Source organism: Ambystoma mexicanum, unplaced genomic scaffold, assembly GCF_040938575.1.
Source record: "Ambystoma mexicanum isolate Mex_15411 unplaced genomic scaffold, UKY_AmexF1_1 Mex_scaf5, whole genome shotgun sequence".
In the NCBI taxonomy this organism is placed as follows: domain Eukaryota; kingdom Metazoa; phylum Chordata; class Amphibia; order Caudata; family Ambystomatidae; genus Ambystoma; species Ambystoma mexicanum.
The window spans coordinates 463980-474553 of record NW_027182466.1 but is presented as its reverse complement, the minus strand read 5'-3'; the positions used below and the strand labels follow the sequence as shown (position 1 = coordinate 474553).

The 10574-nt window shown below is 47.9% G+C and overlaps 1 long non-coding RNA gene across 1 annotated transcript; it reads right to left on the bottom strand.

Annotated features, from left to right (window-relative positions):
* Nucleotides 1-2313: 2313 nt before the first annotated feature.
* On the bottom strand, nt 2314-9954 carry LOC138560847 (uncharacterized). Its single transcript, XR_011299307.1, has 2 exons — nt 9916-9954; nt 2314-2963 (listed from the first exon to the last, which is right to left on the bottom strand). It is a non-coding gene; the product is annotated as an uncharacterized lncRNA (long non-coding RNA).
* Between the last annotated feature and the right edge of the window lie 620 nt (nt 9955-10574).

The following is a 10574-nucleotide window of genomic DNA, read 5'->3' as shown; positions in this document are numbered from 1 at the left end:
TCGTCAATGCATTATCGGGTAAACCGACTGTTCTGGAAAGTGTATTTGCCATCTGTTATTCCAGTCAGCATGTTTTCATCGTCCCTTCTTGTTTCAAGGCTGCACTCCCGTGGTGATCACATTCTCCTCTCCAGAGCAGGCTAACTACCAGCTGCTCCTCCTCAGAGGCGTTCCACCTTTCTGTCCCTGCTCCCTGCACCGTTTCGCGTTGCATGTACTCGCTTCCCAGCTCTCTGGTTTAGATGTGTGTTCCCTGCCTTCTCTCCTCTTCCTACAGCCTTCCAATGAGCTCCACAAGATAGTGTTCAGAATGCTTTATAACCCCATTATTCAACATATAGCTGTAACCCGCTAGACGTATTGAAACGTGCTAAAAACTAGCAAAAATAGCTAGAAAATGTACTTCCCTCGCGTTTTTGTAAATGCGAATTCTGGTGGGTTCCCATGTTGTATGTACTGTGTCCGTGCGTTTGTGTCGAATCCTGAAGTTTTTAACCACTGTTCTCCCATACTAGGGAGGGGGGGTCAACATCTACTGATGTTCACAGGCTGAATGTATACGGCTGAAATCTTCAAGGCATTATCAGCTTTCCTGACTGTTTTGGAACGTGTATTTGCCATCTGTTAATGCAGTCGCCCTTTGTTCATCGTTCCTTCTAGTTTACAGGCTGCACTCCCCTAGTGATCACATTCTTCTCTCCTATGCAGGCTAACTACCAGCTGCTCCTCCTCATAGGTGTTCATCCTTTCTGTCCCTGCTCCCTGCACAGTTTCGCGTTGCATGTACTCGCTTCCCAGCTCTCTGTTTGAGATGCGTGTTCCCTCGCGTTTTGGTAAATGCAGGGTACACGCGTATAAACCAGAGAGCAGGCAAGCGAGCATTTCAGCAGTATAAATTCAGCCTGTGAACAACACATTTTGACCCTCCCTTGTATGGGAGAAGAGTGGTTCAAAAGACCAGGGTTCGACTGAACAAACGCACGAACAGAGTACAAAATGGGAATCCACCAGAATTCGCATTTACCAAAACGCGAGGAAAGTACATTTTCTAGCTGTTTCTGCTCGTTTTTAGCACGTTTCAATACGTCTAGCGGGTTACAGCTATATGTTGAATAATGGGTGTTATAAAGCATTCTGAACACTGTATCTTGTGGAGCTCATTGGAAGGCTGTAGGAAGAGGAGAGAAGGCAGGGAACACGCATCTAAACCAGAGAGCTGGGAAGCGAGTACATGCAACGCGAAACGGCCCTACCAAAAAAATCTGGATTGAAAGTGGATTGCTACTGGATTTTCCCAAACATTTAAATCCTCTTTAAATCCTCTTTAACTCCAGAAACTCCCATTGTACTCAGTGGATTGCTTTTGGATTCCTTTTGGCTTCATCCACCCTGAAATATGTTAATTAGCAATCCTCAGTGGAATGCAATCCCAAAACAATCCAAGCAATCCAATCCCCAAACAATCCACTAAAAATCCCAAAACAATCCAATCCCCAAACAATCCACTAAAAATCCAAAAACAATCCAATCCCCAAACAATCCACTAAAAATCCCAAAACAATCCAATCCCCAAACAATCCACTAAAAATCCAAAAACAATCCAATCCCCAAACAATCCACTAAAAATCCAATCCCCAAACAATCCAATCCCCAAACAATCCACTAAAAATCCAAAAGCAATCCAATCCCCAAAAAATCCACCCCCAAACTATAAAAATCCAAAAGCAATCCAATGCTCAATCCAGCAAAAATCCCAAAACAATGCAATCCCCAAACAATCCTATAAAAATCCAAAACCAGTGCCATCCCTAAATAAATCCAAAAGCAACAGATTACATCTGCCTTTCTTTTGGCTTAATGCACCCGAAATATGTTATTTATAAATCCTTCCTCGTAGAAATCCAAAAGCAATGCAATCCCCAAATAAACCTTTTGAAATTCAAAAGCAATTAATGTAGTCACCAAATAATACTTTACAAATAAAAAAAACAAAGCAATCCTCTAAATATCCTTTAACAATATAGGCATTGTTTCGGTTTATGAGCTGGACTTTTTTTTTTAGGAGTTTAACAAAAATAATGTTTACTATAATCCTGAAAAGAAATGCTTAAAAACACATTTGGCTCACCTTGTTGAATTGGGCTTTAAAAGCGTCACTGTGACTTAATTACTACCCATTTCACAGTGTTGCATTTTGAATTGCTTTTATAACAATAGTGATGACTTATTAGGTTACAGTCATTTAGGTAAAATGGCCATGAAAGTCAAGACCATGTAATGGCATATTAACTATATTTAAAAAGAAGCAACACATTTTTTTTCTTCCCACTATATTTATTAAAAAGAAGCAGAGGTTCAATCGGACACTGTGTACATAGCACAAAAACACGACTGTAGCAATCCCAAAAACGGGTGCTTTACAATTTAAAAATAAAGGGTGAGAGGGGACCCAGAACCAGTCAGGTGGGATCCAGCCCAGGGAGCAAAGGTGAGAGGGGACACAGAACCAGTCCAGGGGGGGTCACCCAAGTATACAGGCCCAGCCCAGGGAGCAAGCAAGTCGGTGGGGTCCAGCCCAGGGAGCAAGGGTGAGGGGAACCAGAACCAGTCCAGAAAGTCACACGAGTATCCAGGCCCAGTCCAGGGAGCAAGCGAGTCCGGTGGGGCCCAGCCACGGGAGAAAGTGAGTCCGGTGGGGTCCAGCCCAGGGAGCAAGGTTGAGAGGGGACACAGAACCAGTCCAGGGAGTCACACAATTATCCAGGCCCAGCCCAGAAAGCAAGTGAGTCAGGTGGGGTCCAGCCCAGGGAGCAAGGGAATGCCCAACTACACTGGTGTAGAAAAGACCAGGTCTGGCTCCTTCTTCATCCGGTAGTTCCCAATTTTATTTTGAAGGGCTTTTCTGTACTCGGATGCAGAGAGTATTGGAAAGCCCATTTCCCTGGCTTTAACATGGATAAATTCTGAAATGCAAAAAAAGATTTGTGTAAAAAGTTTGATAAGAGCAAGCAAAGTACAACTAGTCGCTGCTATAAACTTTATGAAACATAGCAACTAGGATGCAGGCTATGTGAGCAAAGCGGTTCATGATACGATCGTATATTTATATATCGTCTATACACAATGTGTTTCAAAGCGCTTCAAGGCAAGGGAGGGAACAAGGGAAAATACAATGACATTCTTACAGGCCATGAACAGTAAGGATGCGAAATTAACTATTGTACTCGGCCTGACGACAATTCAGATTGTGCTAAGACATAGATATGATATGGCATTTATAACGCGCCTATACACAAGTGTATCAAGGCATGACGAGGCAAGGGAGGGGAAACTGAGGGAAGACAGACTACTAGGCCAGGTGACATTGAGATTGCGCAGGGGCAGAGGGAAGGGGAAAAGTGCATGGAGGGGGGGGGAGAGGGAAGTGTGGAGCAGAGGAGAAATGGATAAATAGAAAATAAATAAATAATAAAGGCAACAAACAGTGGTAGTGCAGCCAACAAGTGGCAAGTGCTGGGATAAGACAGCAGACAGGGTGTGTCTGATAAATGCATAAAGATAAAGGGCGGGGGGGCTGTATGGGTACAGATACAGACCCCAGTGCAAGGGGTGGCCCAGAGGCAGTGCGAGTGGGTGGCAGGGTGAGCAGGTACCAGGACTAGTCTAGATACCTCATCAGGTGTGACAGGGGAGAGGAAGGAGAGAAGAGGGGGGGCCCAAGAGATTAATTGTGAAGCAATGTGTGCACCAGCAAAATCAATCTCTAGTGTTCCATGTGAGAAAACAGTCAGGAAATGGATATCTACACACATGACACATACGCGCCAAACTCACTTCCCAACTAAGTTACCTTGGAATTTAGGAGGGATTGCAATGTGTATCATTTACAACGGCAACTGCCATTTCAATTGTATTCATTGCAATCCAGCACTTTGCATTTGAATAGTAATGGTTTGGAAAGATCCTTTGGTATATTTGGTCCCTGCGTTTATGTTAATCTCTTCTATTGTGGCATATTTGAGTTAAGGATGCTGTGTTTAAAATATTGCTTTACTCTAACACCTGATTAATATTATCATCAGATGTATATGTACATATTAACATTGGACTGATACAAGTCTGGGTTTGCCCTGAGCCCGAACCTGCGTTTGCAGATTATGCACAACTGTTTGAGAAAGTGCCCAACTCAATGAGCCATCTTATTAAATTGTCAATTGCCCCCTCTAATTCATCAAGATGATGCATCCCTTGCATAAACTTTCTACCAAGAATGTTGTCCAGTGTTTTTTTCTGACTGTTGTGTTGTAGACTTATTTAAGAAACTCTGGGACAAACTTGGCATAGACAGTGAATATGTGCAGAAATTCTCTCTTTTTTTTTTAGGAACCATTGCGACGATGCGCATACTGCATTAAAACTAGGAATTGCATTTTGTCGTGTTTCCATGCTGATAGTTTTCTTTAAAAGATGATGCTAATATAATATTTAATTATATTGACTAGAGATGGTTTGGATGTTATGCTTGTAACACAACACAACATCTGCCACTGCTGTGTCCAACAGTGTGATTCCACTGCAGTAGAAGAGTTGCCTATAGCCAGCATAAATAATGGTATCTCTATTTTTTTGTAGAGTAATAAATACCGCCCAAAAACAAGCACTGGCAATGGCAATGCCAATAGTTTGGGCTTTTGTGTAGGCTTGGAAAGGCAGTTGCCAGGCAGGCACTGCCTTAGTGGCATTAACTGGCTATCAATGGTAGCAACTGCAAAATGGAGCGAGCATCTGGGCATATAACAGTAGTGCCTGGCAAATGCCTAATACTTATACACAAGCCAAAACTGTTGGCTTTGCCAATGCTTGTTTTCACCAGAACCACATATAGTGCTTATAAATTGAGTGGGTGGGGGCAGACCTGGTTAAGACATTTTTATTACACCAGTGGCCCGTTTATAGCTTCAATTAAGGGGATCCAAGGAGTGTGTGTTTGGGCAGAGGTGGGTGGAAATGTTCCTTGTGGCTTTAATTTTCACATCCTGAATGGTAAACTATAAGTCCCAGAATGCAAAATAATGTCAACCTGAAAAATCTCTTTAACCCCACTGTATTTTCAGCGATTTAAGACATGCAAGAAGTTGTGTAATAAACAAAGGTAGATGTGCAGCTTCTTTGTCACAAACTTCCATTTGTGTTCTAATTGTCCTATCATGCACATGAAAGGCACTGCCACTGAAAAAGATACGTGTTTGCAACCAAAGCACCTCAATGACCTGCAGAGCGTGTGCGTGTGTGCCTAGGGAAACTGGCAGTGGGCACTATATAACTTGGTGACAGTTAGGTTCTATGGGACCTTCCATCACCTTTTCCCTTCTGGTATACAAAATATACAAAATAAATGTGTTTCCTTGCAAAGAGGTGCACCAAGCTTTTAACCTAAGAGGATTGGTTTTCCTTGTTTGGAGGTCTTGCCTTACAGGTTTAAGGATGTGTGGGTTAGGGAGGGGGTTCATTACAAAACGAGAAAGAGAGTCTTAGGGCCTACCAAACCTTCAATAAAAAGCTTTAAACTGCCTGAGAGAGTTGGGGTGATTTCTGTGCCATTTGTGACGATCCCTAACCGGGCCAAACTTTTGTCACGCATTGCTGTCCCATCCCTTCCCACTGTTGCTCGAGTATGCTTTACTCTTCTCTATGCACCTACTCCACCCCTCTACACCATACCCCTCTCTAACCCATCCAATGTCACCTCATCCCACTTAACCACACAATCTGCCTCTCTCACCTTCTGTTCCACACTACCATGCCCACCCCACCTCACCCATATCTACCAATACCAATCGAAGCTCAGGGGTCACATAGATAGGCTTTTGGTTATCAGCCCACACAAGAAGTCTGATTGTGCATGCTGCAACGCTATGCGGCAGTAACCAATCAAGATGGCTATTTCCGCAGCCCCCTCACCCCCAACCAAACACTATGCCCCACGGGCCCCTCACCCCCAACCAAACACTATGCCCCATGGCCCCCACCCCCAACCAAACACTATGCCCCCTGTCCCTCACCCCCCAAGCAAACACTATGCCCCCTGTCCCTCACCCCCAACCAAACACTATGCCCCATGGCCCCCTCACCCCCAACCAAACACTATGCCCCATGGCTCCCACCTCCAACCAAACACTATGCCCCCTGTCCCTCACCCCCCAAGCAAACACTATGCCCTCTGTCTCTCACCGCCAACCAAACACTATGCCCCATGGCCCCCTCACCCCCAACCAAACACTATGCCCCATGGGCCCCCTCACCCCCAACCAAACACTATGCCCCATGGCCCCCACCCCCAACCAAACACTATGCCCCCTGTCCCTCACCGCCAACCAAACACTATGCCCCATGGCTCCCACCTCCAACCAAACACTATGCCCCCTGTCCCTCACCCCCCAAGCAAACACTATGCCCTCTGTCTCTCACCGCCAACCAAACACTATGCCCCATGGCCCCCTCACCCCCAACCAAACACTATGCCCCATGGGCCCCCTCACCCCCAACCAAACACTATGCCCCATGGCCCCCACCCCCAACCAAACACTATGCCCCCTCACCCCCAACCAAACACTATGCCCCCTGTCCCTCACCCCCCAACCAAACACTATGCCCCATGGCCCCCTCACCCCCAACCAAACACTATGCCCCATGGCTCCCACCTCCAACCAAACACTATGCCCCATGGCCCCCACCCCCAACCAAACACTATGCCCCCTGTCCCTCACCCCCAACCAAACACTATGCCCCCTGTCCCTCACCCCCCAACCAAACACTATGCCCCCTATCCCTCACCCCCAACCAAACACTATGCCCCATGGCCCCCTCACCCAAACCAAACACTATGCCCCATGGCCCCCTCACCCCCCTAACCCCCAACCAAACACTATGCCCCATGGCTCCCACCTCCAACCAAACACTATGCCCCCTGTCCCTCACCCCCCAACCAAACACTATGCCCCCTATCCCTCACCCCCAACCAAACACTATGCCCCATGGCCCCCTCACCCAAACAAAACACTATGCCCCATGGCCCCCTCACCCCCCTAACCCCCAACCAAACACTATGCCCCATGGCTCCCACCTCCAACCAAACACTATGCCCCCTGTCCCTCACCCCCCAAGCAAACACTATGCCCCATGGCCCCCTCACCCCCAAACACTATGCCCCATGGCCCCCTCACCCCCAAACACTATGCCCCATGGCTCCCAACCCCAAACAAACACTATGCCCCATGGCCCCCTCACCCCCAACCAAACACTATGCCCCATGGCCCCCTCACCCCCAACCAAACACTATACCCCAAACACACTCTCAAGCATGCACCCATACAGACCCGAACCCCCGCCCCCAACGCAGCACACACATTCTCAAGCATGAACCATACAGACCCGAACCCCCCGCCCCCAACGCAGCACACACATTCTCAAGCATGCACCCATACAGACCCGAACCTCCCAACCCCCAACTCAGCACACACACATGCACCTTTACAGACCCGAACCCCCACCCCCCAACTCAGCACACACACATGCACCCATACAGACCCGAACCCCCCACCCCCCAACTCAGCACACACACATGCACCCATACAGACCCGCACCCCCCACCCCCCAACTCAGCACACACACATGCACCCATACAGACCGGAACCCCCCACCCCCCAACTCAGCACACACACATGCACCCATAAAGACCCGAACCCCCCACCCCCCAACTCAGCACACACACATGCACCCTTACAGACCCGAACCCCCACCCCCCAACTCAGCACACACACATGCACCCATACAGACCCGAACCCCCCACCTCAGCACACACACATGCACCCATACAGACCCGCACCCCCCACCCCTCAACTCAGCACACACACATGCACCCATACAGACCCGAACCCCCCACCCCCCAACTCAGCACACACACATGCACCCATACAGACCCGCACCCCCCACCCCCCAACTCAGCACACACACATGCACCCATACAGACCCAAACCCCCCACCCCCCAACTCAGCACACACACATGCACCCATACAGACCCGAACCCCCACCCCCCAAATCAGCACACACACATGCACCCATACAGACCTGAACCCCCACCCCCCAAATCAGCACACACAGACCCGAACCCCCCAACCCCAACTCAGCACACACACAAACATGCACCCATACAGACCCGAACCCCCACCCCCCCAACTCAGCACACAAAAAACATTCAAATCAAAACATTCATACACATCCGACACCCACCCCCAGCCCCGCATCTCAACATACACACAAAATACATTCAAATACAAACATTCACACACATCAGACACACCCCCCCACCCCCGCATCTCAACATACACACAAAATACATTCAAATCAAAACATTCATACACATCCGACACCCCCCCCGCATCTCAACATACGCACAAAATACATTAAAATTCCAACATTCATACACATCCGACACCCCCCCCACCCCCGCATCTCAACATACACATAAAATGCATTCAAATTCCAACATTCATACACATCCGACACCCACCCCCGCATCTCAACACACACACAAAATACATTAAAATTCCAACATTCATACACATCCGACACCCCCCCCACCTCCGCATCTCAACATGCACACAAAATACATTAAAATTCCAACATTCATACACATCCGACACACCCCCCACCTCCGCATCTCAACATGCACACAAAATACATTAAAATTCCAACATTCATACACATCCGACCCCCCCCACCTCCGCATCTCAACATGCACACAAAATACATTAAAATTCCAACATTCATACACATCCGACACACCCCCCACCTCCGCATCTCAACATGCACACAAAATACATTAAAATTCCAACATTCATACACATCCGACCCCCCCCCACCTCCGCATCTCAACATGCACACAAAATACATTAAAATTCCAACATTCATACACATCCGACACAACCCCCACCTCTGCATCTTAACATGCACACAAAATACATTAAAATTCCAACATTCATACACATCCGACCCCCCCACCCACCCCCGCATCTCAACATGCACACAAAATACATTAAAATTCCAACATTCATACACATCCGACACACCCCCCACCTCCGCATCTCAACATGCACACAAAATACATTAAAATTCCAACATTCATACACATCCGACCCCCCCCCACCTCCGCATCTCAACATGCACACAAAATACATTAAAATTCCAACATTCATACACATCCGACACAACCCCCACCTCTGCATCTTAACATGCACACAAAATACATTAAAATTCCAACATTCATACACATCCGACCCCCCCACCCACCCACCCCCGCATCTCAACATGCACACAAAATACATTCAAATTCCAACATTCATACACATCCGACACCCCCCCATCGCAACATACACACACAAACATAAAGTAAAACAGACCCGACACACAAACACAAACAGACCACTTACCGGAGACGTGCTGGAACTGGAAGGCAGGTAAGCAGGAACGCTGGAATCGTACTACGGCTGGCGTGGTCCAAGGCTGAAATGCCTTCCGGCATCAAGCCTTATGGACCACGCCAGCCGTAGTGCTGGCCCTCCATTGGGTCAGCACACACACACACTACGTGGCTCGTAGGAGCTGCGTGGTGCATGTGTGCTGAGCCAATGACGGCCAGTGTTTTGTCCGGCCCGGAAGACAACAAAGACTTTCCTAATGGAGGGCGGCCGCGGGCCGCCCTCCATTAGGAAAGTCTTTGTGCCTCGCGGGCCGGACAAAAGAGCATGGCTGGCTACAACTGGCCCGCGGGCCGTATTGTGCACCCATGATGTAAACTGACACGTGTGTCTGTGTTACCTAACGACACGAACATAAATAAACGCGTGCTCACTTACCTTTTGTGTGGTATTTATCCTGTTTTTCGAGCCCACCAGTGTAGTAAAGCCTTATGTTAGACATTCAGTGTGCACTACTGAATCACAGACCAGCTGCTGAGTCTAAGTTAGTTCCAGGCAAGGCTTTATTCACATATGTACAAATCTGTACATTACTCCAGTTACTCTTATTATAGTTACAGCACGCGTAGACATTGACATGGACATGGGAAGGTATAAACATCACTAACAAAGGAGCTGACCCACCGGCCATCCATTCAACCCAGCTCAGGTCCCCAACTGACACTCGCAGAACATTCACACACAGATCCACCCAACATTCTCCTGAGCTGCATTCATGCACCAACATTCTACAGCAAGCATCCAGGCCAGTGGCAATACAAGACTACATTACAACATCTCCCTTTCATACCAGACTCACCACACACAACATCTCCCTTCCATAACAGACTCACCACAGACTCATCACAACATCTCCCCATCTCCAAAACATCTAACCAACAATCACCTTCCATTTGGACCTGCCACATCCAAACACAGAGTCTGCCACACTCTGGCATCAACCATACACAGCCAAGGGAACCAATCATACATTCGGGTGAGGAAAAGCAGGGGGGGATCACGCATTTGCCCCACCATGGACCCGGTGTCACCACAAA